The sequence below is a fragment of the Phacochoerus africanus genome, chromosome 10 (genome assembly GCF_016906955.1).
Source record: "Phacochoerus africanus isolate WHEZ1 chromosome 10, ROS_Pafr_v1, whole genome shotgun sequence".
NCBI lineage: Eukaryota > Metazoa > Chordata > Mammalia > Artiodactyla > Suidae > Phacochoerus > Phacochoerus africanus.
This window is the reverse complement of record NC_062553.1, coordinates 54,178,273-54,204,584: the sequence shown is the minus strand read 5'-3', so window position 1 is coordinate 54,204,584 and position 26,312 is coordinate 54,178,273. Positions and strand designations below refer to the sequence as shown.

At 34.9% G+C, this 26,312-nt stretch overlaps 2 pseudogenes; both read right to left on the bottom strand.

Annotated features, from left to right (window-relative positions):
* Positions 1-589: 589 nt before the first annotated feature.
* Positions 590-1,432, bottom strand: LOC125137425 (proteasome subunit beta type-5-like; annotated as a pseudogene).
* A 2,949-nt stretch (positions 1,433-4,381) lies between these two features.
* On the bottom strand, positions 4,382-17,040 carry LOC125137424 (olfactory receptor 8K3-like; annotated as a pseudogene).
* Between the last annotated feature and the right edge of the window lie 9,272 nt (positions 17,041-26,312).

Genomic DNA, 26,312 nt, shown 5'->3' with positions numbered 1-26,312 from the left:
TGTACCTTTATTTCTTTATCACAGTGAAATAATTACTATGTCCAATATACACTGAATATCAGTGGGGAGACTGGGTCTTCTCATAGTCCTGAGATCAATTTCAGTGTTTCAGTGTTGCATTATATATATTATGTAGTTATTTTGTGGTTGTTACTGTTTTTTGAGGTTGAGCAGTCTAATGTTAATATCCAAGAAAGTAAAAAGAAAAAAAATACCTCTGCAACAACTCATTGACAACTGGTAACACACAGAGGTCTTTGCATCAGAGCTTAAAAAAAATGACTGAGGAGTTCCCATCATGGTGCAGCAGAAATGAATCTGACTAGGAACAATGAGGTTGAGGGTTTGATCCCTGGCATTGCTCAGTGGGTTAAGGAACCATAGTTGCCATAAGCTCTGGTGTAGGTTGCAGATGCGGCTCTAATCTGGTGTTGCTGTGGCTGTGGCATAGGCTGGCAGCTACAGCTACAATTAGACCCATAATCTTTGAACCTCCACAGGTGCAGCCCTAAAAAAAGACAAAAGACAAAAATTGATCAATACAATCAGGGACCCCTCTATTAGAAGATGGCAACCTGTACCCATATTATCAACAATCACCCCCAAGAAATGCAAGCAGGCATATACACCCTCTTTCAGGGGAAAGATTCACTATATTTTCATGTATATCAGCTACATTGTCACTGGAGACTTGGATCCAGCCATCCTTCCAAATATAGTAGAGACTGACTGAGACTCCTGAGTAGGCATCTCTGTAGGTGGATGGTAGGTGGCTCGGTAGGTGGCTCAATGGGGCAGATAATAAGCTTGTTCTGCCTCCAGGTCATAAGACTGATCCATGACCCTATAAGCATACACAGAGCCAGAACCTACAAAGAAGTTCACCCCACAAGATCTGGTTTCCTTCACTGTCCACAGAGTAAAGGCCAGGGCCTCTCTTACCCCAACCACAGATCATGGTGCCCATGGACAGACCCAGATATTTATAATGATACACCATGTTGGCAAGCAGCTTGGAGGCAGCTGCTACCAAGATACATTCCTTGTTTCAAAGCTCACAGATTCAACACTGCTGAGACAAGAGCCACTCCCAGTAGCTATAATCCACTGCACCCCCAGCCATGTGTCCAGGAGGTGCAGGTTGATCTCTATCACCTTCTTTCCTGCCTGGGAGGCAATGTAAGCACCTGCTTTGGCCTGGGAGTCTGCTACAACAGTGAATCCATGGAAGAACTTGAAGGCCAGGGTGCTGGTACCATGAAGCATTTTGATCCTCAGCTCCTCTGGGACATTCCTGCTGGCTGTGACCAGGTTAAGCCCATCACTAGGGCTCCCTGTTCCCAGGTGCAGCAGACCTGAATGAACCCCAAGTCCAAAAAAACCCATACAGGTTCATGGCTAGTGGCCTCTCTAACACCCAGGCCAGCACCATGTCTAGAAAAACCTGATGACATATACCCATCACCATAATATCATATAGTGTTTTTTCACTGCCCTCAAAATTCTTGGGGTTCTGCTTATTCACCATCTCCCTATATATAGAAATTTTATATATAATAATTTATATATTTTTTCTTTTCTAGTTTTCCAGACAGCTTATTACAAAGGGGTATTGAATTTGATTATTAACCTATTTTACTTATAGTGCATAATGTTAAATACATTGATAGAATTCTAATTTTGAAATTGACCTGACATTTTTGCTTACATATAGTACCCCTTTATTTGTATCACATATTCTTAAAATAAAATATATATATATATATATATATATATACAACATACAAAGTGTTAGTATCTTATGAGTACAGCTCAGTATCTTTCATATCTGTGTATATTGGTGTAACTTATACAGAGTCTGGTATCTTTCACCTATTGTATCAATTTATTTTTCTTCTCCCTCTCCCTGCTTCCCATTCTCCTCTCTCCCCTCCCCTCCCTTCCCCTTACTTATTTTTGCATTGTTATATAGAATACATTGTGTGAACGCTGAATGTGCCATCATGTACTGACCGATAATATCTGGGCATTTTTTACCTAACATCTATAATGAATACATCTCCAAAGAGAAGCTATTACTTATCCTCCAGTAGACCTAATCACTCAGGAATGGAATTGCTGCATCACAGAGAATACAAAATTAAAATTTAGCACTTGCTACCCTTATTTTTCTAAAGTTTTTATAGCCACATATATTCAGTTCATCAAGCAACTAAAAGTTTTGGTTTCTTCATGTTCATACTAAACTTTGAATTGTTCAAAGAAGTTTTTGAGTGAAATTCAAATGCTAAAAACTATCCTTGTGGTTATATAGTGATACCATATTATATTTACACTTATCTAATTATCAATAATTTTAAAACATGTTTATGTGTATTTTGGATGCTTTGATAAACTTTTTGTGAAGTGTTTCATCAGGTGTCTTGCCTTTCTTTTTCCTTAATCAGTTGACTTCCTGGATTATACTGATTTTAGAAGTTAAGAAACCTACTGTCTTTCTGTTTCATTTTTACAAATTAATGATACCACTCCTTTTGTAGGGCACATGTGTTTCAAATATATTCTCTCAGGATTTCCTTTTCACTCTCCTATGATGTATTTTGATAAAAGCAATTTTTAATTTTGGAAAGAGTGATATTATCTATCTTTTGGTGTTATAATTTTTTACACTGTTACAGAAATGTTTGCTTGTCCCAAAAGATAAAGATATTACTTTCCTTTTATTCAAGGGACTTTGTGATTTTCAGTGTCACATTTAAACTTATGACATATCTTAATTTTTACATATGATGCAAGTAAACGACTATGGTCCATGTTGTACATAGGAAACTTAATTGAACAAGGTCAATTTACTGAACAACTCTTCTTTCCTTGTTATATTGCAGTGGAGATTTTGTTTGAAACCAAGTAAAATTATACCAATGAATCTATTTATTTAATTTATTTTCCTTTATTCTATTGGTCTTTCTGTCCATATGTGCCTTGATGACACAATTGATAAAATGGTCTAGCCTTATTTAAGGAATTAATATCTGCTATTGAAGTCCCCTGGAATCCTTCTTCTACTTACATATTGTCCTGGACATTCTAGGTCATTTGCATTTCCACATACATTTTAATACTAATTGAATAGTAAAATATGGAATTCTGATTGTTATTGCATTAAATCTATGGGGTGATTCAGGCACAAATGACCTCATCACATTTATTTCTTCCAGACAATGGTATCCTGCTGCATGTATGTCTTCTTTACTAACTCAGTAATATTTCCATAGATCCTAACAATGAAGTCCCCCAAGTTGTTCCCTGAGAATTTTATGTGCTTTTTCCTAGGTAATGAATCATTTAAAATTGCGTTTTACCTGTTTTATGCTAGTATTATAGCAAAATAATTAAGTCCTTATATGCTGACCTTATATCTACAAATCATGCAAAATTTATTTTGCTCATGTGAGAAATTCTTAGAAATTCTTTTGGATTTTTAGTTAGTACAGTTAAGACAACTGAAAACAGTTACACTTTTTTTTTTTTTTGTTAAGGCCACACCTTCAGAATATTGAAGTGTCCCAGGCTAGGGGTCAAATCAGAGCTATGTCAGAGGACCTATATCACAGCCACAGCAACATGGGATTCAAGCTGGATCCTTAAACCACTGAGTGAGGCCAGACATCAAACCCACACCTGCCTGCACACAGGATGTTCTTAACACACTGAGCCACAATGGAAACTCTGAAAACATTTACACTTTTATTTCTGTTTCCCTAAGCTTATAAATGTTCACATATCATAATTTAACAGAAATCTAAGGTGCTACCAACACAGAGGAGAAAGAGTTAAAGTGGCATTTGGCAGATATTTTTGATGTATTATTGATTGCTGTATAAATGACCAGTACAATGAAGAGTAATTGCCATCTTCTCTGTGTTAGTATAACAGTATGATGGGCACTAGTATTTAAATGTTGTGTAACACAGAACACATTTATTAAAATACACAAGCATTTATTAAAATCTTTTTTAAAAAAGATTATTTAATGATAGATGCAGTTAAAAAGGCTTCCCTTCAATTGTAGCATACTTGGCAGTGAGAACAATGACCTGGACTTTCGTCTCTTGCACTGAAACTTGAGGCAAATCAAGGTTGATCCCAGAGAGATCATCATTACAAGAACATCTATAAATTGAAAACAAGAAAACAAGTCTCTATGTTGCATGCTTTTGAAAAAAAAGACTGCTTTCTAAATGGCTTATCACATATAATCAACAGTGTTCTATAATGAAATGCATCATATACAATTCTACATTTAATTTTAAGTAGAGTGTCTGTGAAGATTTTTCCATATCCTATGCAGAGCAACTTTTAATTCTTTGTTCCTCAAGCTTTAGATCATAGGATTCAGCATGGGGATTAACAAAGTGTAAAATACAGAGGCCATTTTATCAGTATCAAAGGGGTGACTGGACTTGGTCTGCATGAATATAAAGGATAGAGTTGCATTTAATACAACTACCACCGTCAGGTGTGATCTGCAGGTGGAAAAAGCCTTGTGTCTTCCCTGTGCACTGTTCATCCTGAGGCTGGCCTTAAGGATCAGTATGTAGGACACAAGGACTATCAGAAGAGATGAAACCAAATTAAACACTGAACAGGTCAGTGTGAACAGTTGCATTTCCCATTTGCTTGAGCACAGCAAAGTTAACAAGGGGAGACTGTCACAGTAGAAATGACTAATGATGTTATAGCCACAGAAGGATGAAATAATTATCTTTATGGTAGTTATCAGAGAAACAAAGGCACTGTAAATATAGGGGACTGCTACCAGCACTCAACATACTCTTTGTGAGGTAACTACTGTGTAGAGCAGAGGATGACAGATGGCCATGTAGTGGTCATAGGCCATTGCCATGAATGAATGAAAAGTTCACTAATGATGAACAAGATGGAAAAAGTGAGTTGTGTAGCACACCAATCATAGGAGATTTTATTTCAATCAGCTGCAAAGTTTACAAACATTTTGGGTCACACAGTCATTGAATAACCAAGATCAATGAAAGCCAGGTGTCTGAGAAAGAAGTACATGGCTGTCTGTAGATGTGAGTCCACCTTGGTGAGAATGATCATGCCCAAGTTGCCCACCACTGATATGGCATAGATGATGAGGAACAGCCCAAAGAAGGGAGCCTGCAGCTCATGAAGGTCTGTGATTCCCATGAAGATGAATTCACTCAGCACAGTTTGATTCTATTTGTCCTTCCAAGTCATTAAGGACTATAACTGTGGGAAGAACCACTGGAAAATATCTGGGTTTCTGGAGACCGCATCTGTTAAAGCTTTAGTATGCAGAACTATTATGTGTAAGATAATTCCAATCATTGTTGATAGAGCAACTTAAAACAAGACTCATGGAGTTCCTATTGTGGCTCAGCTGTAAAACCAAATAGTATATATGAGGACATGGGTTTGACCCCTCGCCTTGCTTAGTAGGTTAAGGACCTGGTATTGCCATGAGTTATAGTATAGGCCAGCAGCTGCAGCTCCAATTTGACCTCTAGCCTGGGAACTTCCATATGCTTAAGGTGTGGCCCTAAAAAGTCATATAAAAACATAAATAAACAAACAAGCAAACAAGACTCACCTCAATTACAGAACCTGGAGCCAAATTTAGAAACCATTGCAGCCTAGGATATATAGTAGCCATTTTATCTTTTCTGTCATGTTCTGATTCCTATTACAAGGTCAATACAGCCTCTCTATTTTTTTGTCAACAATATATCATTAGAAATATATGGCCAGAATGGAAATCCTGATATTTTTCAAAATATTTCTTTTTTTTTAATTTAAAAGAGATACTTGGGAGTTTTCTGGTGGCCTAACAGTTTAAGGATCACTGCTATGTTTCAGGGGGGTCACTGTTGTGGTGCAGTTTGGATACCTGACCACAGGAATTTCCACATGCCATGCCATGGCCAAAAAACAAAAAATTAAAAAAAAATGGGTTTGATCAAATGGGTTTGATCCAAGTTAAAAAATAAGTAAATAAATAAATTAACATGCAAACATGTAATTATTTAAACTGCATCAAATTTTAGAAGGAATTAAAGAAGTAATAGCCCTCTGCTTCTTGCCCTTACAACTTCAGTCTCTGTCACTAAAGAAAACTGTTGTTAAGCTCATTTAATAGGCTTGTCTTCATTATAACTCCACATATCCAAATGGTATTTTTATTCCACTCTTTTTTTGATTTTTTAAATTGTCCTCTCATTCAACTACATTTTTATGAATTTAAATGTTATTTAATGATTTTATAATGATATAAAATAATTTAGCTAGCTAGCAATAGTCCTTAACATGCCCACTTTATTGCACATAAATGTATTTCACTTTCTCTAGAAGAATGTATATGAGTTCCAGCACTGTGTGCTGATTTTTGAAGTTTCTCATATTTTTCCTGTGGTGCATATCAAGTAAGACTTGCATCTATAATCTATTCAATCTGAAAAAGAACAACAGGCAGGCATTCCCACATTCACTGTGACCCTAACTCAGTATCTCTGAAATGATTAATTTAACACTGCAGTCACATTTTCCTAGCACATTTTAAGTAACATGAAAACTTATTAAAACATGTTTGCTAATGTACCACTTAAAATCATCCAGTAAGCTATCATGAATATACTTATCTAACACACAGAAACATCACTCGAAATATAGAATTCTATTTCAAATACCTCAGGAGCAGGCAAAGTATATAATTATATGAAATATAAAAATGAAAAGGAAAGGAATAATAGGAAATAAAAGGAACTAGATAATGCATGGTTCATTTGAATTATCTGAATTTTGCTTGATTAAAAATACATGGACAGGATAACTAATTATTTGATCCAGATAAAGTCAACTGGACATGACATTCAGAGAAATGAAGCATATTTACTATATTTTGATTCAAAAGCTATACTTACGCTTTTTTTTTCATCTTCCATCAGGTCTATGCCCCATGTTTTGAATGAACATATTTTAAATTAAGGATAACATAGTCTCTGCTTCTACTTTTCTATCTCCTTTTTCCTTCTATTTTTTTTTAAAGTCAGGTGCTTCAAAACTTTTATGAAAAGTAATTATTCATATTTATATATTTATATATGCATATAATATATATAGTACAAATTCTCTCAGAGTTTGGATAATGACAGTCACACTGTAGCTCATTCTAAGAAGCCAGAAAAAAACTAATTTAAAAAAATGATAAAAAGCAGGTTAATGTCTACTATTTCAATTATAAAGGTGTAAATACACTAAGCATTAACATATTATTTACATCAGTTTTCAAACATATAAAAATGCTGTGCATTATGTTCAATCTGTGTTGATCCCAAGTATGACTATGGTTTAGTTTTAGAAAACTTACAAATATATCTCATAACCTTATCAGATGGAATTTTTGAAAAATGAGTATTTGAAGAGATGAAGAAATAATACTGTTTTGGATGGATAAAAATCAATGATATTAAGAATAAAATGGAAAGTCTATGATGATAGAATATTGTATAAAAACTAAACTGAAAAATGAGAAAAATTAAAACATTATTGAAAAACCTGACAGAAGTTCTATGTAAGTTGGTAGAAATACTATGTTGTCTATTTTGTATTATTTTGCCTTTGCCATCAACTTACTACAGACAGCACTGTAGTGGACACATCTATTTCTCCTCTTTTGTCATTCTGGATCACCTCTGACTTGACCTACAGCCATGCTGGCATCTGGTAACTTCCCATTTCAGGGGCTTGACTTCTTTTCCTGAGGTCAAAGATGCTGAGACTTTCCTCAGACCACTCTCAAGGTGGTTTGGAAATGCATGAGATCTAATGTGTTAAGAATGTAGAAAAAAGAATGTATACATGTATGTGTAACTGGGTCACCATGATGTACAGTAGAAAATTGACAGAACACTGTAAACCAGATATATTTTTTGGGGGGAGAAAAAAGCATTACACACACACACACACACACACACACACACACACACACACACACACATAGATAAAAGAAAAGAAAATGCACAAAAAAGAACACTACTCAACAAAGAAAACATAGAATTCAATGGATAAGTACCCCAGCTCTTTAGCCTTCATTTGGGCAATTCCTACCAGACATTTAAAGGAAAACTTCAAAACATCTTAAGTTGATTGAAACTTCATTGCATACAGAAGATGTGGTACATGTATACAATGGGGTGCCACTCAGCCATAAAAAAGTATGAAATAATGCCATTTGCATCACAATCAATGGAACTAGAGATGATCATACAGTATGAAGTTAGAAAGTGAAAGACCAATGTCATAATGATATCACTTCCATGTGGAATCTAAAATAAAGGACACAAATGAACTCATTTGCAGAACAGAAAAACACAGACTTTGAAAAACAAATTTATGTTTGCTAAAGGAGAATGCTGGGGGCAGGAATGGACTGGGGTTTTCAGACTGGCCTATGCACACTACGGTATGTGGAATGACTGGCCAATGGGGACCTGCTATAAAGTACAGAGAAGTCCACCCAACATTCTGTGATAATTTATATGGGAAAAAGTATCTGAAAGAGAATGGATATGTGTGCATGTGTAACTGAATCACTTTGTTGTACAGCAGAAATTATCGCAACATTGTAAATTAACTATACTTCAATAAAACTTAAAAATATGAAAAAATGCAGCAGCAATTTACTCTTTTTTGCACAATTTATTAACTTTCCTTCCTTCTCATTATCACACTCCCCACTCCCTCACTTTTTGCTTCCTAGAATATTTTATCTATATTATGTATATGTAATACATAAACATATATATTCTAGAATCACCTACCTAATACACATATACCAAGTAAATGTTACATTGTTCTTGACTCAGTCTTCTGTTGGGAGAATTTATACTCTGACAATCCAGTCTCATATGATAAGAGATAATGGTAAGGTTATGTTCCTGAATCACTGCAAGCCCTACCAGAAGCTATTATTATCTGAGGCATAGACACAGTATAAACAGTTCTGGCCTGATGATTAGCATCTTTACTTAGCCAAGATCTTAGGTGGAGCTTTAAATAAATGCTTACTTCGCCTTCAGAGTGCTTATGGCCTAGAGTCCTGGTATTTAAATTATAACATATAGAGACAATGTTGTTTACTCCTTTCACAGAACACATTAATTGTGGTAAAAACATATTCTTTCTCCAGAAATCTGTTATGAAAATGTAACTCACATTCATGGTATAGTTGTTGAGTCTGGCAACAGTGACTAAAACTCATATCTGTAATTTTAAATTGAAGAAGGGTCGATAATTTTCACTGGAGATATTCTAGTAATTATCCTAATCAGTGCCATCTACTCACCTAAACAAGGAATGCCTTCTTATTTCCCCATGTGATTACTAGTCTGACTGCAGTCAGAGAAATTTATGAGTGTCTTTCCCCATGGAGACAGTGCCCTAGGAACTTGAACACAATTTCATGGTTATTCTGAAAACACCTGAAATAGGAAATGATGTCACTGATCTTTGTTAATTAATTATTCAGGGTATCTTTGATTTCCCTACTGAGGAAAATTCTTTTAAATGTGATTCATCCGGTTTCTTTTGTTATTAGTTTGACTGTACTCCCTTGAATATTTGGATTTAAGTTTATTATTTTTTGGTAGATGCCTCAATCACACACATATTACTTCAACATTCAGTGTTTTCCATGATGGCTTATTCACAAGTTTTATGTATGAAGATGAAGATAAACCACTTTAACTATGCCCTATAGTTTTTTGAAAGATTCAGAAAGAATATAAACTCTGAATATGTATCTAATTTTATTTTTTAACTTGAGACTAAATTGAGTTAATTATACTTTGATTCCATACCACATAATCACTCCCAGTCCTCATTTCCCATACTTACTTCATTTTCACTTCCCCACATAGGAACCTATTCTACTAAAGATGGTAAATGTTATTAAAAAGGAATATAGTCATGTGATATAAATATAGTGTAAGTTTTAATGAGTGCTCATGTTGTTTTATTATTCACAACTTGAACTTTTGTTACCCAAAGGTTCTCATTCAACTGTTTTGGAAGCACATCCATTTTACTACTTACACACCAATATGTTGCTATCTTCTGTTTCATAAAATCACTAAGCTGAGTCTCCCCCACTTAAGATTTGTTTTTCCCCCATAGTAATAGGCATTCAGTGAGTTACCACTTCTATTTCTCCATATGTCCCTGCAATTAATAGCTTTGTATGTGTTATCACCAAGGATAGATAAATGAAAATGGGCCCCTGATGAGAAAAATAAGCAAAATTATTTTATTTAAATAAATATGGATATATTTCCAGATTTCTTTTATCAATATACATTCCATTGCCGGTACACAAGAACTTCATACTCAGCACATACAACTTATGAATATGTACTCTTTTTACATATAAAGGATTGCAATAAATAAATGAATCAGATTTAACTCTATAGAGCTAACATAATTTTGCTTAATCAATTATTTTAAAAAATAATCCAGATACTGGTCTTAATTTGGAATAGAATAATGTACTAAGCACAATCCACGTCAACAAAAAAAAGTTAAGATTAGGGAGTTCCCATCATGGCTCAGTGGTTAACGAATCTGACTAGGAACCATGAGGTTGTGAGTTCAATCCCTGGCCTTGCTCAGTGGGTTAAGGATCTGGCATTGCCATGAGCTGTGGTGTAGGTTGCAGATGCAGCTCAGATCCTGCATTGCTGTGGCTGTGGTGTAGGCCAGTGGTTACAGCTCCAATTCGACCCCTAGCCTGGGAACCTCCATATGCCATGGGAGGGGCCCGAGAAATGGCAAAAAGACAAAAAAAAGTTAAAATTAAAATGGAGACAGATAATGTCATAATTTTAATATAGGTTTTTAAATTTTCTATTAAATAGTTGATTTAGTGTTGTGTCAACTTCTGCTATATGGCATATTGACCCAGTCATACATACATATACATTTTTTCATACTATCTTCCATCATGTTCTATCCCAAGAGATTGGATATAGTTCCCTGTGCAATACAGTAGGATCTCATCACTTATCCACTCTAAAAGTCATAGTTTGCATCTACCAATAGTCAAATTTCTATAGCAGTGAGAATATTGACAATATTGGATAATTCCGATGAGATAAATACTGAAGTGACACCAATATGTAGCTGAAGCAGGCTGGATGATCACCAAATCTGTTTTCACTCCTTCCACCAGCCTCTCTTTCAGTACATCCCACTTTTTTTGAATTATTTCTTTGAATGGGCCTTTTCATTTCCATGGAGGTGACTTTTGGAAATACCCTTTGGTAAGCAAAGATGGCAGGTGTGACCTATGACAACATAAACAAATGTAGATGAGGCTTGAGGACTTCCAAGCTGGGGGCATTAGCTGCTCAAACCAAATTTGGCTAGAAATAGACCTTTTACAAAATATTGTTCTTTTTAAAAAATTATTAAACTATAGCTGATCCACAATGGTCCATCACTTTTTGCTATAGAACAAAGCGACCTAGTCATACATATTTATACATAATTTTCCTCCTACTATATTCCATCAAGTTCTATCATAAGTGATTGGGTATAATTCCCTGTGATGTACAGTAGGACCTCAGTGATTATTGATTCCAAATGTAATAAATAGTTTGCCTCTACCAACCCCAAACTCACTGTTCATCATCCCACTCCCTCCTCCCTCCCCTGTGGCAACCACAAGTATGTTCTCCATGTCCATGATCTGTTCCCAGAGTATTTTTCTTTTTTTTGAGCATTAGTAATCTGACCAAGGGATAAGAAAATTTCCACTGGAAACCTTAAAACTGTTAAATTTTGCTTTTGGATTAAAAATTCTGATTTATTACAATTTCTTTTTTCTTTTTGTTTACTGATGTAGTAGGGGCTTTTTCATTTGTTTGTTTAAACCAGATTGTTTTAGGATGTATGAAAAATATTGAGAATTTTTATTACAATCCTTCAAAATAAAAATTTCTGGGGAAAAAGCAGGGTCTATCAGTAAGGTTTGGGTTTTAAATTTATAGAATGACATTATTCTGAATTGCAGAAAATTGAATGATGTTTATTATTACACAAGCCCAAAATTGTTCACAGTGTGCCATCCAAGATCAATACATTTAGGGTGTTTTCTGCCTAGGAAATCCATTCCACCCATATCCGGGTCAAGCTTCTTATTGCTTCTGCTGCAGGTACAGAATGAGAGGCTCCCGTGGTTGCTGGATTTGTGGTTTCAAGATTTGTGGTTTCAAATCTTTCCTAACATTCATTATTTGGACACAAAGACTGTGGACACACCTGAGCACTCAGATAGGCATGACCTGAAAGTACAGGTGGCTTAATGCCCCAGAGGATGAGCTTTGAAAAATAGGACATGAGAGGTGGCAGATAAATTCTTTTTTCTAACTTACCTCACTGAAAATTGATGATTAGATTATGTTCCTGTGTGAGTGATTGATGGAGTCAATTAATCATTTCTGGTAAAGGGGTAACAAGTGATAAGAGAGTACATGTCTAGGTGTGTAACATGATTGGAACTTTGAACTACATACTTCTTGTTTATCTTTCCTTCAAAGGAGGTTTTGAGTGTGGTTTGTTTAGAACAGATTTTGTATCTAAGTAATGCAGAAAGGATATACAGTGTGTAAGCTTTTGTGAGACTATCTTATTGATTACTAATGGCAGGTGCAAGATTTTAGGTTGTCCATTTTCTCAAAATATGCCAACACAGATATTGATGCTTTAGACAGAATGACACCCCCCCCCCACCGGTCTGCCAAAGATGCCTAGTTCTGAATCTCTGGAATCTGTGACTATGTTGCCATGGAAGATAAAATAAGGTATTTGCTGATGTTATTGAGTTAAGGACCTTGAGATGGAGAGGGTACCCTGGATTATCTGGTGGGTCCAAAGTAATCACAAAGGAAAAAAGACACAAGAGAGGAGGGATCAAGGAGGAATATGTTATTAGTGAAAGCAGAGATCAGATTGATGCCCATGCTGGATGGAAGATGACATCAGGCTTGGGCTGTGGGCAGCTTCTAGGAGAGGCAAGAAAATAGTGGTTTTCCATACACATCTTGAAATGTATCCAATCTCCAGATACATTGATTTTAGCCCAGCAAGACTCATTTTGAACTTTTGCCCTCCAAAATTGTGGGATAAGAACTTCCTGAATCAAACCACTTATTTAATGGTATTTTGTTACAGAAACACTAGGAAAAGAATACAAGGAACAAGATAATTATTTTTTTGGGAAAAGTATATATGTAAACCAAATTAAAAGGTGGGAAACACTACAGCATTCATTCTTAATTTAATTCATTTTAAAATATATGGAGGATATGGATGAACCTAGAGATATCATACTGAGTGAAGTAACTCAAAGACAGATATCATATATCACTTCTCTGTGGAATCTGATTTTAAAATGATATGAAGGAACTTATAAAACAAAAACAAATTCACAGATTTCAAAACCAATCTTATGGTCATCAGAAGTGAAACCACTCATGAAGGGAAGACTTGGGAGGGTGGGAATAATATATCCACATTACTTTATAAAGCACATGATTAATGAGAATCTACTGGATAGCACAGGAAAATCTATTCAACAGTTTGTCATAACCTGTATGGGGGGAAAGGAATGGATATATTTATCTGCATGTATGATTTATTTTGCTATAAACCTGAAAATAATATCCAGTCCAGATGGTTCCAACAACTTATTTTCCTAATGACTTAGGCCATTTCCAAACCACAAATCCCAAGGCTACACATATGAAACTTTTCAAATTAAAGCATATTTGATAGTGGTTCTCTGAGTGCTTGGAAGAAAGTTATATGTGGTATTTTGCTGAGCCTAAATTTCTGTAAATATTGATATTGAACAGTAACCAATTTTATGTATGAGGTTCAGGAACTGGAGCTACATGTGCCCATTTTCAATTTTTGTCTCTGATGTTTGCATGACAATTGATGGAATAGCATCAGGTACTTCATTGATGACATCCTCACTTATTTCCTATTGACCAATTATATCTGTCATTTGACCACATTTAGAATCTGCTTAACTCAGTTTCATTTTTTTTAGAATATATACATGTACGTATGTTTGTGTACCTATATATGTGTGTGTGTGTGCATACATATGTGTGTATATATACATGTTTTCTAGTCCATATTCTACAAATCTGCACATACCCTCCATTTGCCTCAGAATTTCAGTACAGTTTTTTTCCTCATTTAACCATCCAGCTCCTGTTCATAGTATAATATGGTAACTATTTGTTAGAGTATGTTGAAAGTCATTACTAGGAAAAACAAGCCATTTTCTTCAATAAATAGCCCCTCTCCCCTACATTCACACTTAGTAAACTATGCTCTTTTATCTGTGCCCTGAGAGGTCAGCCCTTTCTTTTACAGAGTGTCTAGTGTAAGATAATTTTTTTAAATTATAAATAGTTCAAAAATTTTGAGTATCAATAACCTTGCCTCTATATCATTCCTTGGGCTTCATACTTGAGCAAATGATATTGAATGCTCTTGAGAAACTGTGAAAGCCTATGTAAAATTAGGTTTGCTTATTATATTAATTTACTGCCTATTTTATCTTGAAAATTAAAACATTAAGGAGTTACCACTGTGGCTCAGTGGGTTAAGAATCTGACTGCAATGGCTCAGGTTGCTGCAGAGGCACAGGTTCAAACCCCACTTAGTGCAGTGGGTTAAAGGAACTGGTGTTGCTGCAGATATGGCTTGGATTTAATCCCTGGCCTGGGAAAGTCTATATTTTGAGAGTGTGAGGTGCAGCCATTAAAAGAAAAAAAAACTGCAAAAAACTGGGAGTTCCCATCATGGCACAGAGGAAATGAATCTGACTAGGAACTATGAGATTGTGAGTTCAATCCCTGGCCTCACTCAGTGGGTTAAGGATCTGGTGTTGCTGTGAACTATGATGTAGGTTTCAGACATGGCTTGGATCTGGTATTGCTGTGGCTTTGGCATAGGCTGGCAGCTGTACCTCTGATTAGACCCCTAGCCTTGGAAACCTCCATATGCTGTGGGTACAGCCCTAAAAATACAAAAGACAAAAAAATAAAATTAACAATGTTCATACAAAAGCATTTACAAGAATGCCACATATATAAATGCAGCCTTGTAAGATTCAATTTCAAAAAGTATTGAATCAATTTTGGAAAAATGAGAAAGGTTACACAAATGTTATATCTGTTTTTGGTGTTGGTGGTATTATTTTATTCTGAAAAGAAACCTTTCAGGATTTCCCATCATGGCTCACTGGTAATGAACCCAACTAGTATCCATGAGAATGTAGTTTTGATACCTGGCCTAAATCAGTGGATTAAGGATCCATCATTGTCATAAACTGTGGTGTAGGTTGCAGACACTCCTGGGATCTGGTATTGCAGTGGCTGTGGCATGGGTGGGCAGCTGTAGCTCTGATTCATCCCCTAGCTTGGGAACCTCCATATGCTGCGGGTGTGGCCCTAGAAAGCAAAAAAGTAAAATAAAATAAAATATAATTCAATAATCTTTCTCATACATATTTTTAATAAAAGGAAAATATTGAGAGTTATTTGAGCATATATAACAATTGTTTAAAGTTATTGGAATATTTAAACAAAAGTATACTAATTTGTAAAAAAATTTCTAACAGGAAACAATACACTTAAAAATTTGACTCCAGAAGTGGTAATATGAAAAATGATTTTAAATTCTTATAATATTTACACCAAATATTTAGGATAATGTTTATTTATTTTGTTTTCTTACTATGACTTGTTTTCTTTCAATTTTTATGTAATACATGTGAATTAAAGGGGAAAAAAATCTTTGAGAATATGGATAGTCTTGCTTTTTTCAAAATATGCATAACATAATTAAAAACACACAAAGAAATTCAGAAAATACATTTAGTATGTATTTTAAAGCACTCAAAAACAGAACAGGAGAAGAGAAAAAATTAGGATAGTTTGGTAAAAATACAAGTTTTGGGCTAATTAAAAGGGTAAGTTTTTTAATGGTTTTCTTTTGAGCAGAAGAGAGAGACATTGATTTTACTTTTCACTGTTTAATCTCATATCATATTTCCATCAACCCTAGAGACTGGCAAAATAACGATCATCTCCATTTTCAGATATGAAAAAGGAGGGTGGCTGCTTAAGCCCTCTTTGTGTTTCATGATTAGTGTGGGGGGAAAGAAAAATAACTCACTAACTAGCCCTTGATTCCTGAACCTCAATTCCTAGTTTATAGCAATGAAGTTTTTTCAGAGAGGCAGGAATTTCCCCATTAATTGGAGATGAAGACAATTTTGGAAAGGCAATCTATTAATCTTTCCATGTCAAGTGTTTAGAAGAGTATCTTTCTTACAATATGTACTAAGTAAATTATTTTAAACTCCTAGAAGAATTAATAGTATTTTTATTCAATCTTACTCTTAAGAAACCCTGTGTATGATCCCATCACACTGATGACTACAGGATGTTATTCTTTGCAAAATATTCTGCAATATTATGAAGTGTTTTTCCATTGCCTCATTGACTTGTTTGCTGATGTCATTGCATTTCCTGGTTCTTACTCTTTCTGGTACTAATATTTCTCTGATGCATTGGCTCTTGCTCTGACATTACCAAACTGGCCCGTATCTTCAGTCATTTTAGTTTCTTTTCCTTAAACTGAAACTTGGCTCACCCTTGAAAACCTACTTTACTCCTACTTACTGCTCTGCTGACTTTCTGTTTGAAATGATCTCTATATTTTAAATGTGGCAGGTGAAGTAAGTCATCACCCTTGCTGGGAACATTGTTACAGATTTATTGCTATATCTTGCATTTGAGTACTCTCCTCTCCTGCTTTGAGGCTTAGATCCATATTCACTGTCCTCACATATACATCCAGGTCACTGAGGACTCTGGTATTAAGATCATTCTGCTTCTCTTCCATGAAGTTGTCATCCATGCCCATGAACACCACATATTCAGATGCTTGATCTCAGTTTCAGTGACCCCCATGACCATTTGAGCTTTCTACTTCCATGGCTCTACCTTGAAAATTGTTTTATATAGCAATTGGTCAAATGTTAAATATCCAAACTTAAAACATTCTTGGAGTTCCCATCATGGCCCAGTGGAAAGGAATCTGACTAGGAACCATGAGGTTGCAGGTTTGATCACTGGCCTCCCTCAGCAGGTTGAGGATCCAGCATTGCTGTGAGCTGTGGTGTAGGTCACAGACATGGCTTGGATATACCATTGCTGTAGCTCTGGGGTAGGCCAGCGGCAACAGCTCCAATTAGACCCCTAGCCTGGTAACCTCCATATGCCATGGGTGCAGCCCTAAAAAGACAAAAACAAACAAACATTCTCTTTCAATGACACTTTCTATGCTTTTCCTTTCACCTCAGTCGTGACACCACAATTCTTTATGTATCCACTCATATCACAATTCTTCTAACCCTGCTAATTATCGTTTACCTATTTGTCACCTCCTAGATTCAATTCTTACCCTATACAATTTAAACTCTGCAATTTTTTGCTAAATCTATCCTTTGCAGGATCCAAAACGTCCTCACACTCTTTCCTTACATATATGCCAAAATCTGGATATTTTGAAATGTTCTTCTCTTTGCTATCATTCCTGAGCAGAATAGCCAAGAACACTATTTAGGCAAAAGTGACTTATTATAAACTTATCACATTCAAAATCAAGTAGTCTCTCACTTGATCTACTTTTCTCCAAGTCAGTGTTTTTGTCTCCCAATGTTTATATGGCTATTTCAAACCCTTGTTTCCTTCCTATCCCCGACACCACTCCCCTCCCTCTCAATAGTTGCTAGCAATTCCAGCATCAGAGGGATGCCTAAGTAATAAAATGAAACTCTTTCTGAACTTCTTGTTACCAGTTGCACAAAACTACTCTTTCCACATCTATTCTTTCCATTTTTTTTGGGAGGGGTGAGGTGGGTAGAGGTGTGCTTTCTAGTATCTACATTTATAATTTGGTTCCCAAACTTTTGTATCCCATCTTCTTCCACTACAAACTTATTCAATCTTTCCCATTACTTTAAAAATAACATATATGCAAAAATTATCACTAGTGACCTGTGACTTCTCTTCTTTAACTCTATCCATTAATTCCCATTCTTCTCGGCATCCCTTCTGTACTAAGTTTCCCAGAATGTCATTTACTTTGTCTTTAGCATTTATAGGTATTCTAAAATGTCTTCTCAGGGTAATTATAACACCATTTCTCATTCCAAGTTCACTATACATCTCCTTCCTCCCAAAGGGAATGAAGACATCTTTTATGGCATCTCTGTAATACCAGACACCACTGACATCAGCTTTCATTATGAAAACCATTGTTTGTGTGTGGGGGTATTTTTGTTTTGTTTTGTATTGTTTGTTTTTTTTCCAAGTCACCAGAATCTCAGGGTTTCCCATCTTTCTGTCCACTCTTTACTCTCCTTGGTGGCTCTGCTTCCTGTGTTTATACTTTTAAAAAAGTTACTTTACAATTCTTTCCTAAACCAGCTCACATCATTTTTGCACACTCTGGTAGGGGTTCACATCTACTGCAAAGGGGACCATTGTCATTTTCATGATGGTGATGTGAAACTCTTAATTTCTAGGCCAAATTTCTCCTCTGAATTCCAGGTGTATATTTAAGAGGATCCCAGACAACTTCATTTAGATATTCCCAAGGTACCTAAGTTTAATATGTTCAAAAGAGAATTCAGTGATTCAAAAGGTATCCTATCCTGGAGTTCCTATCCTGGCTCAATGGAAATTAATCTGATTAGCATCCATGAGAACACAGGTTTGATCTCTGGCCTCACTTGGTGGGTTAAGAATCCAGCATTGCCATGAGTTGTGGTGAAGGTCACAGATGCTGCTCAGACCTTGCATCACTGTGGCTGTGACATAGGCCAGCAGCTACAGCTCCAATTCAACCCCTGGCCTGGGAAGCTCCATATGCTGTGGGTGTGGGCCTGAAAAAAAAAATCTATCCTATCTTATTCATATGCCTTAGAGCACATATTTTCTAACTCATTGAATGACATCATCTTCCAAATAGTTATCCAAGTAAGAAACCCAGAAAACATATTTCATATATCCCTCTAACTCCCACTAATATACACTAAATTTGTTCAACACTATTAATGATTTAAGCATTTTCCCCTCAAAATCTGTCTATTTCTAGTTTAAGTCTCTATTGCAACTTTCTGGATTATGGGTCTTCTCATATTTATCTTATCCACCAGTCATACCACCCTTTTTGTGCACATAGAAATTGAGTGTATTTTCTATCATGCAAAACTTAGCTTGTTGTTTGCCATTGACCATAGGATGGAGTCCAAACTTCTTAATGTGGCTATCTCAACCTTTGATTAAAAAGCAACAACCAAAAAGGAAAAAAAATGACAAAAAACATCTTCTTTGCAGACTAGTCTCTCTGCTTGTGATATATTTTACATAATCTCCATGCTCCAGCCATTACATCTACTATCAGTTTCTCAGATGTGACCATGGCTTTTGTACATAATTTAAGCAGAGTAATCCTTTTATCTTTACACATCTAGGTGACTACTATCTGTTTATCATACAGATCTCAGGTAATATCTTGCTTTCTCCTAGAGGCATTTCATCATCTCTCAAGTGTTACATCCAACAATTAACTCACCTGTAAATTTGTAACTAACTCTAAATTTCAAATTCTTGCTGAACAAAGACAGTGATTTTCCACACACACACACACACACACACACACACACACCCTACATACCTAGTAGGACTTAATTAGTACAAGGGCCAAATATACTAGTGGAATAATGGAACAAATAAATGCACGGTTTATGTTACTCCAAGCCCTTTTTGCTACCTCAGTTACCTTGATTTAACCCCACTATTGCTGACTTTAAATGACCCATGGCAAAATAAAAAAGGAGTCCAATATATCTTGAGGCTAACTCTGTGAATACCAAAAAAAGTTTCACTTCAGTGTAGTGAGTATACTTTTTATTATTTGTTGGCCCCTTTAGATACTGTTCCCTTGTACTATGTAATTTTAAGCAATTCCTGAACAAAAGAAAGTAATGATGTGCCACAAGCATGAATAATTATGTTACAGCTAATCTTTTGAGACCCAATTTGCTTAACAGGCAAGGACAATTAAAATTTCAGATCATTATGCTGAACCTAAGTATAATAAAGCACTGATAACAAACAATATGGGCTATTTAAATACATGGGAAAATAACTCAGAATACATTTAACTATTTTTACTTACTTCATATACTTTAGTAGGGGCTTTATTAAATTTTTAATGTTAATGAGAGGTCCCAGTATGTATTAAAAAAGTGAATTAATTTTTGCTCTTGGACTTTACAAAACTACCAAGTAATGATTTAGATTTCACCAAAAATCTAACCACATATCTGAAACTCAATACTCTATTGAGTTTTAAGGAAGTAGAGAACTTATATTCAGGAAAAAAAAAACTACCACATGGATATTTATAGTGACTTTATTCATAATTGTTAAAGCTTGGAAGCAATCAAGGTGTCCTTTGGTTGATGAATGAATAAACCATGGTGCATCAGACAATGAAATATTATTCAGAGCTAAGAAGAAATGAGGTATCAAGATATGAAAAGACACAGAGGAGGTTTAAATGCATTTTCCTAAGTAAAAGAAGCTATTCTGAAAAGGCTGTCAGTACTATGATATTCTGGAAAAGGCAAAACAATGGAGCCAAAAAGATCAGTGTTTTCCAGGGCTGAGAGTGGTGGTGGGGAGAGGGAAAGACAGAGAAGAGAGGAATTTTAGTGCAATGAAAATACTCTGTATAATATTAAAGTGATGGATACAAGTTATTACACTTTATTTAATTTTAATTTTTTGCTTTTTAGGGCCACACATATGGCATATGGACATTCCCAGGCTGGTTTGAATTGGAGCTGCAGCTGCCCACCTATGCCACAGCCAAGCAATGTAGGATCCAAACTGTATCTGTGACCTACCTGGCAGCTCACAGTAATGCCTGATCCTTAACCCACTAAGCCAGGCCAGGATCAAACCTACAACCTCATGTTGTATATTATATTTGGCTTCGTAACCTACTGAGCCACAACAAGAATTCTCAAGTCGTTACACATTTACCCAAATCCACTGTATACACAACAATAAGCATGAGCCTTAAGGTAAATTATGGACTTTGAGTGATTATGTTGCATCAACGCAGACCTAGTCTAACAAATGTTCCACTCTGATTGACAACTAGGAGGCTATGGATGTGTGTCAATAGAGGGTATAAGACCAATCTCAGTACCTGCCTCTTAGTTTTGTTGTAAACCAAAACTACTCTAAAGAGTTGTCTTTTAAACAAAGTTCAACCATAGTAATAGGGATGTTGTTAAGTGAAGAGTAGGTCATTTTTCAGGAAGTTTTAAACCCAAACCATGCACCTTGTTATTTTTTCCTCCAGTTCAATCATGAAAGAAAATCTTAGCTGATATTTGCACTATTGCATAGTTCATGTCTCAAGATAGTCTGAAATTCTCAATATTATAGTGAAATAAGATGAAGTTATGATTTTAAGGTGCTCGATTTGTCATTGCTCTTGTTGAAGCATCTGATGAAAATGGATGATTTTCATCTCTTTATTCTCCAACATTTGTTGTTTGTTGCCTCGTTAATCATGGCCACTCAAATGGGTGTGAGGTGATTCCTCATTGTAATTTTGATTTGCATTTCTCTAATAATTAATGATGGTGAGCATTTTTTCATGTTCCTGGAATGCGATGGAAGATAATGTGAGAAAAATTATGTAGATATATGTATGACTGTGTCACTTTGCTCTACACGCAAGAATTGACAGAACACTGTAAATCAATCAAAATAAAAATTTTAAAAATAACTGAAAATTGAAAAATAAATGCTTTTGGTACATATCCAGGTATACCATGAGCTTTTTAGGGTTATACCTGGCTCTGATATATCATTGTCATTTTCCTGAAGGATGCATTTTTCTTTCAACATGATCTTATTATTTTTAATTGTTCCATGTAATTGCCTATAATCTTTTTCTTCAAATGTTCTGGAGTTATTAAAAATTTAAATTAACACCTTCAAAAAAAAGGACCTCATTTTTTTACACCCTTGTGATTCCTGTGTTAAACCCTCTGATTTACAGCTTATGGAACAATGATGTGAAAGAGGCCCTGGAAAAACTGGAACTCAAAAGGTGGTTTGTGTGTTTATACTACACTTACAGGTACACACTGTATTTAATTTCTTTGTAAAATTATTTTGTATGATACAAGATAAATGATAATGTCTCAAATACTTTAATTGATAAAATGAGTATTTATTGTAAAGCCCAATCTTAAGAAATGTCACAATTCCTCAAATATGTCATACTTCATTATGTGTCTAGAATTTGTATATGTGACTCCTTCTTTGTAGAGGCAAACTTTCTTATGCTGCCAATTTGTTTTGTTTCATTATTTCATTCAATTAATAATTTGATATATTTAAATTTATTGTGTGTTTACTAAATGAACTTGGAACATTTAAGTGCTTTGTATTAAGCACTTAATAAAAAATACATTAAATATTTTCCATACCAATATATCTTATCTATTCATCATGGCATGGAGGTTAATTAGTACCAAATAACTGCTTCTAATCTCAATGTCATCATGAAGTAAAAACAATGGGTATTAAATCTAAGGAATGATTCCAAATCTAGTGCACAAGAAAATCTTCATTGAGTGGAGATTTCATTCTCAAATATAAAAAGATGCATATTGGGATAGGAAAATATAGCAGGTAGAGAATATGACAGTTAGAGCGGTCTGGAGGTGGAAAAGCCTCCATTATGGAGGTGGACATTTTAGAAGTAATGGAATTTTGAGGGAGGAAAAAATTAATTCTAACTCCTAAATTCTGTTGGCTAACCTAAATTAAGTTGGTATGTGATAGATTAACAAAGGAAAAAAACAATTTTAAATGTACCTAGTAATAATCCCTATAATATGAGAGATTCCAAAGATCAGTAAAATGAGGTATATGTGTTATCTTTCACAAGGGTAGGGTTAAATTAAAAGTGGAGGAAGGAAATTCACAGGAAGACAATATAAACAACTGTTTCATTGCCTGTACATAAACAATGTAGAATAGACAGAAATTGTATTTAATGCTTTTAATTTCCTCCCTATCTATACACCTAGTTCATGTTATTCTGTACATATCTATGGTAATATTTCCCTTCCTGAAAGAGATCCTTTATCTAAACAGTATTAGGCAGTTAAAGAGAAGATAAAAAAAGAAAAAAAAAGATTTTCCAAGCTGCCCACTTCTTAACAATATTTAACTCAAAATAATCTTCATACCAAGGATGCATATTTTGGTATGGAAAATTTTTCTCCCCTACAAAATCATGGTTGCAAAAACATGAATGGACCTTGATGGTATTATACTTCATGAAATAAGTCAGACAAAGACAAATACCATATTTTTCCCTTTGTATGAGGAATCTAAAATAGGTGAACTCAATGAAACAATAAAATTGTGGTTATGGGTCTGGAGGAGTGGGGAAAATCAGGTGGTGTTGTTGAACAAATGGTACAAATTTTCTATTTTAATGTAAATAGATTCTGGGGACCTAATTCACAATGTGCTGACTATAGATGACAATACTGTGTTATACACTTGAAATTTGCTATGAAAGTGTATATTAAATATTCTCAGCACAACAGTAATGAAAAGGAAATTATTAACCTTATAGTGGCAACCCTTTCACAAATTATACATGTACCAAAATATGCATTGTATACCTTAAGAAAACCCAATGTTTTCAGTTGCATCTCAATAATATTTGGGGAAAAAAAGAAGAAAAACTGTCCCAATGTTTAGGTTATAAAGAGCAATGGAATGTGCCCTGGCAAAATATATCATTGCATTTTAATTACAACTATCAACTCCTTTATTGACCTTCCAGGAAAAATTATTTCCCTTCTTACTCCTTCTGGATCCTATTTAAAACATTCCATTTTTGTAATTCATGATAAACTCCTTTAATCATTGTTTTAATAACTCCTCATTTATTAAATTCTTGACTCTAATATGAGATTGTGAGCATTCTTTGCTCAGTGATTGGACATTCCACTCATGTTATCCAAAGGTCAGCATATTTCTGGAACACAACATTGGAAAATGAACAATTGAATAATAAATTTAAAATACCAGATAACATTTCTGAATATCTATTAGAACACAATTATATTAGAACACATAATAAAAGAATTATGTATGTATAAGGTGTGTACTTGAATATATATATATACACACTTATGCATATACACACTTATATTATAAATATTATATAATTTATATATATATATATTTTATATATTTTAAAAAGTACATAAAAGGTTTCTGGATAATAAGGTAATTTTTAAAAATTTGCTTAATGGAGTTCCCTTTGTGTTGTAGAGGAAAAGAATCCAACTAGAATCCATGAGGATGTGGGTTTGATCCCTAGCCGTGCTTGTCCATCAAGATCTGGCCTTACCATGAGCTGTGGTGTAAGTTGCAGATGCAGCTGGAATCCCACCAATGCTTTGGCTGTAGTGTAGGCCTGCAGCTGTTGCTCCAATTCAACACCTAGCCTGAGAATTTCCATATGCTATGGGTGTGGTCCTAAAAAGCAATAATAATAACAATAATAACTTGAATAATAATTGCACACTTGGTAAAGAGCATTCATCTGTGTATTTTCTTAACATCTATATTTCATCAGTCTCTGTAGTAGTTTCTAATGATTAAAGCACTCAATCAACTTGTTGAGGTACATTGATATGCCCATATATTTGAACAATCAAATAAGACTCAGGATGTTTTTAATTATCCATTACAGTTTTAGACACTAAAAGCCACCAAATTAATTAACCACTATTTTTAAATGCCCTTCTGTGAAAATATTTCAAAAAGGAAATAAGCAAAAGAAGCTCTTTGGCTTTTCAAGGGAGCATGTGTAGGACAGTGTAAGATATCACTAGGTAACATACTGGGAAAAAATAAAAACTATGAATAATATATATTTTTATAATAGGTTTTAAAGCTTTTCCCCATACCATATTCTCTCAATTAACTTATACTCTTTTGAAACTCACTTATGAGCAGTAGCATGGAAGAAAATTGTTTGGAATATATAAATCCAAGAAAAGCAGAGTATCAGTGTTTAAAACTACAGGGTGTTAATTAATATATAATATGTAAGTGTTAAATAATGTACATTTTAGGGGTTTTGGCCTATAAACTCATTGTCATAACCACTTATGATTGCCTAGGTTTTATCCTAGATCATATATAAAAAATGACATCCAAAACTGAATAAAACCATATATACCATAATTTCCTGAGAACATATATAAAAAAAGTTGTGTCCCCAAAACAATAAAATTGTATGCACCAGATTCCTGGTTGTGGTGCAGCAGAAATGAATCTGACTATGAACCATGAGGTTGTGGATTCAATCCCTGGCCTCACTCAGTGAGTTAAGGATCTGCCTGGCATTGCCATGACCTGTGGTATAGGTTGCAGATGCACCTTGGATTCTGCATTGCTGTAGCTGTGGTGTAGCCATGCAGCTGTAGTTCTGATTCAACCCCTAGCCTGGGAAACTACATTTGCCATAGATATGGCCCTAAAAAGCAAAAAAAAAATTATGTATCATATCTTCCTGATAGCAACCCTAGATTAGATAAATTACTTCATGGTAAACATGTATACTGGAAAACTACATCTTGATGAAGATGAATAAAATACTTTAACATGCAAAAACATGGAGAAATCTCCCAAATATAATGCTGAGCACAGTAAGCAGGAAAAAAAGGGAAAAAAAACTGTATGATTTTACTCCTATACACATCACAAATTACAAACTAACCTATCTTGTTGGACATCAGATTGATATAGGGCTATGAGATGATTTCTTTTTAAATTTTTTGTTTATAGTTATTTCTCCAATACAATTTTTCTCCTACTGTACAGCATGGTGACCCAGTTATGCATACATGCACACATTCTATTTTTGCACATTATCATTCTCCATCATAAGTGACTACACAAACTTCCAAGTGCTACACAGCAGGATTTCATTGATAATCCATTCCAAATGCAATAGTTTGCATCCACTAACCCCAAGCTCCCCAGCCACTGCACTCC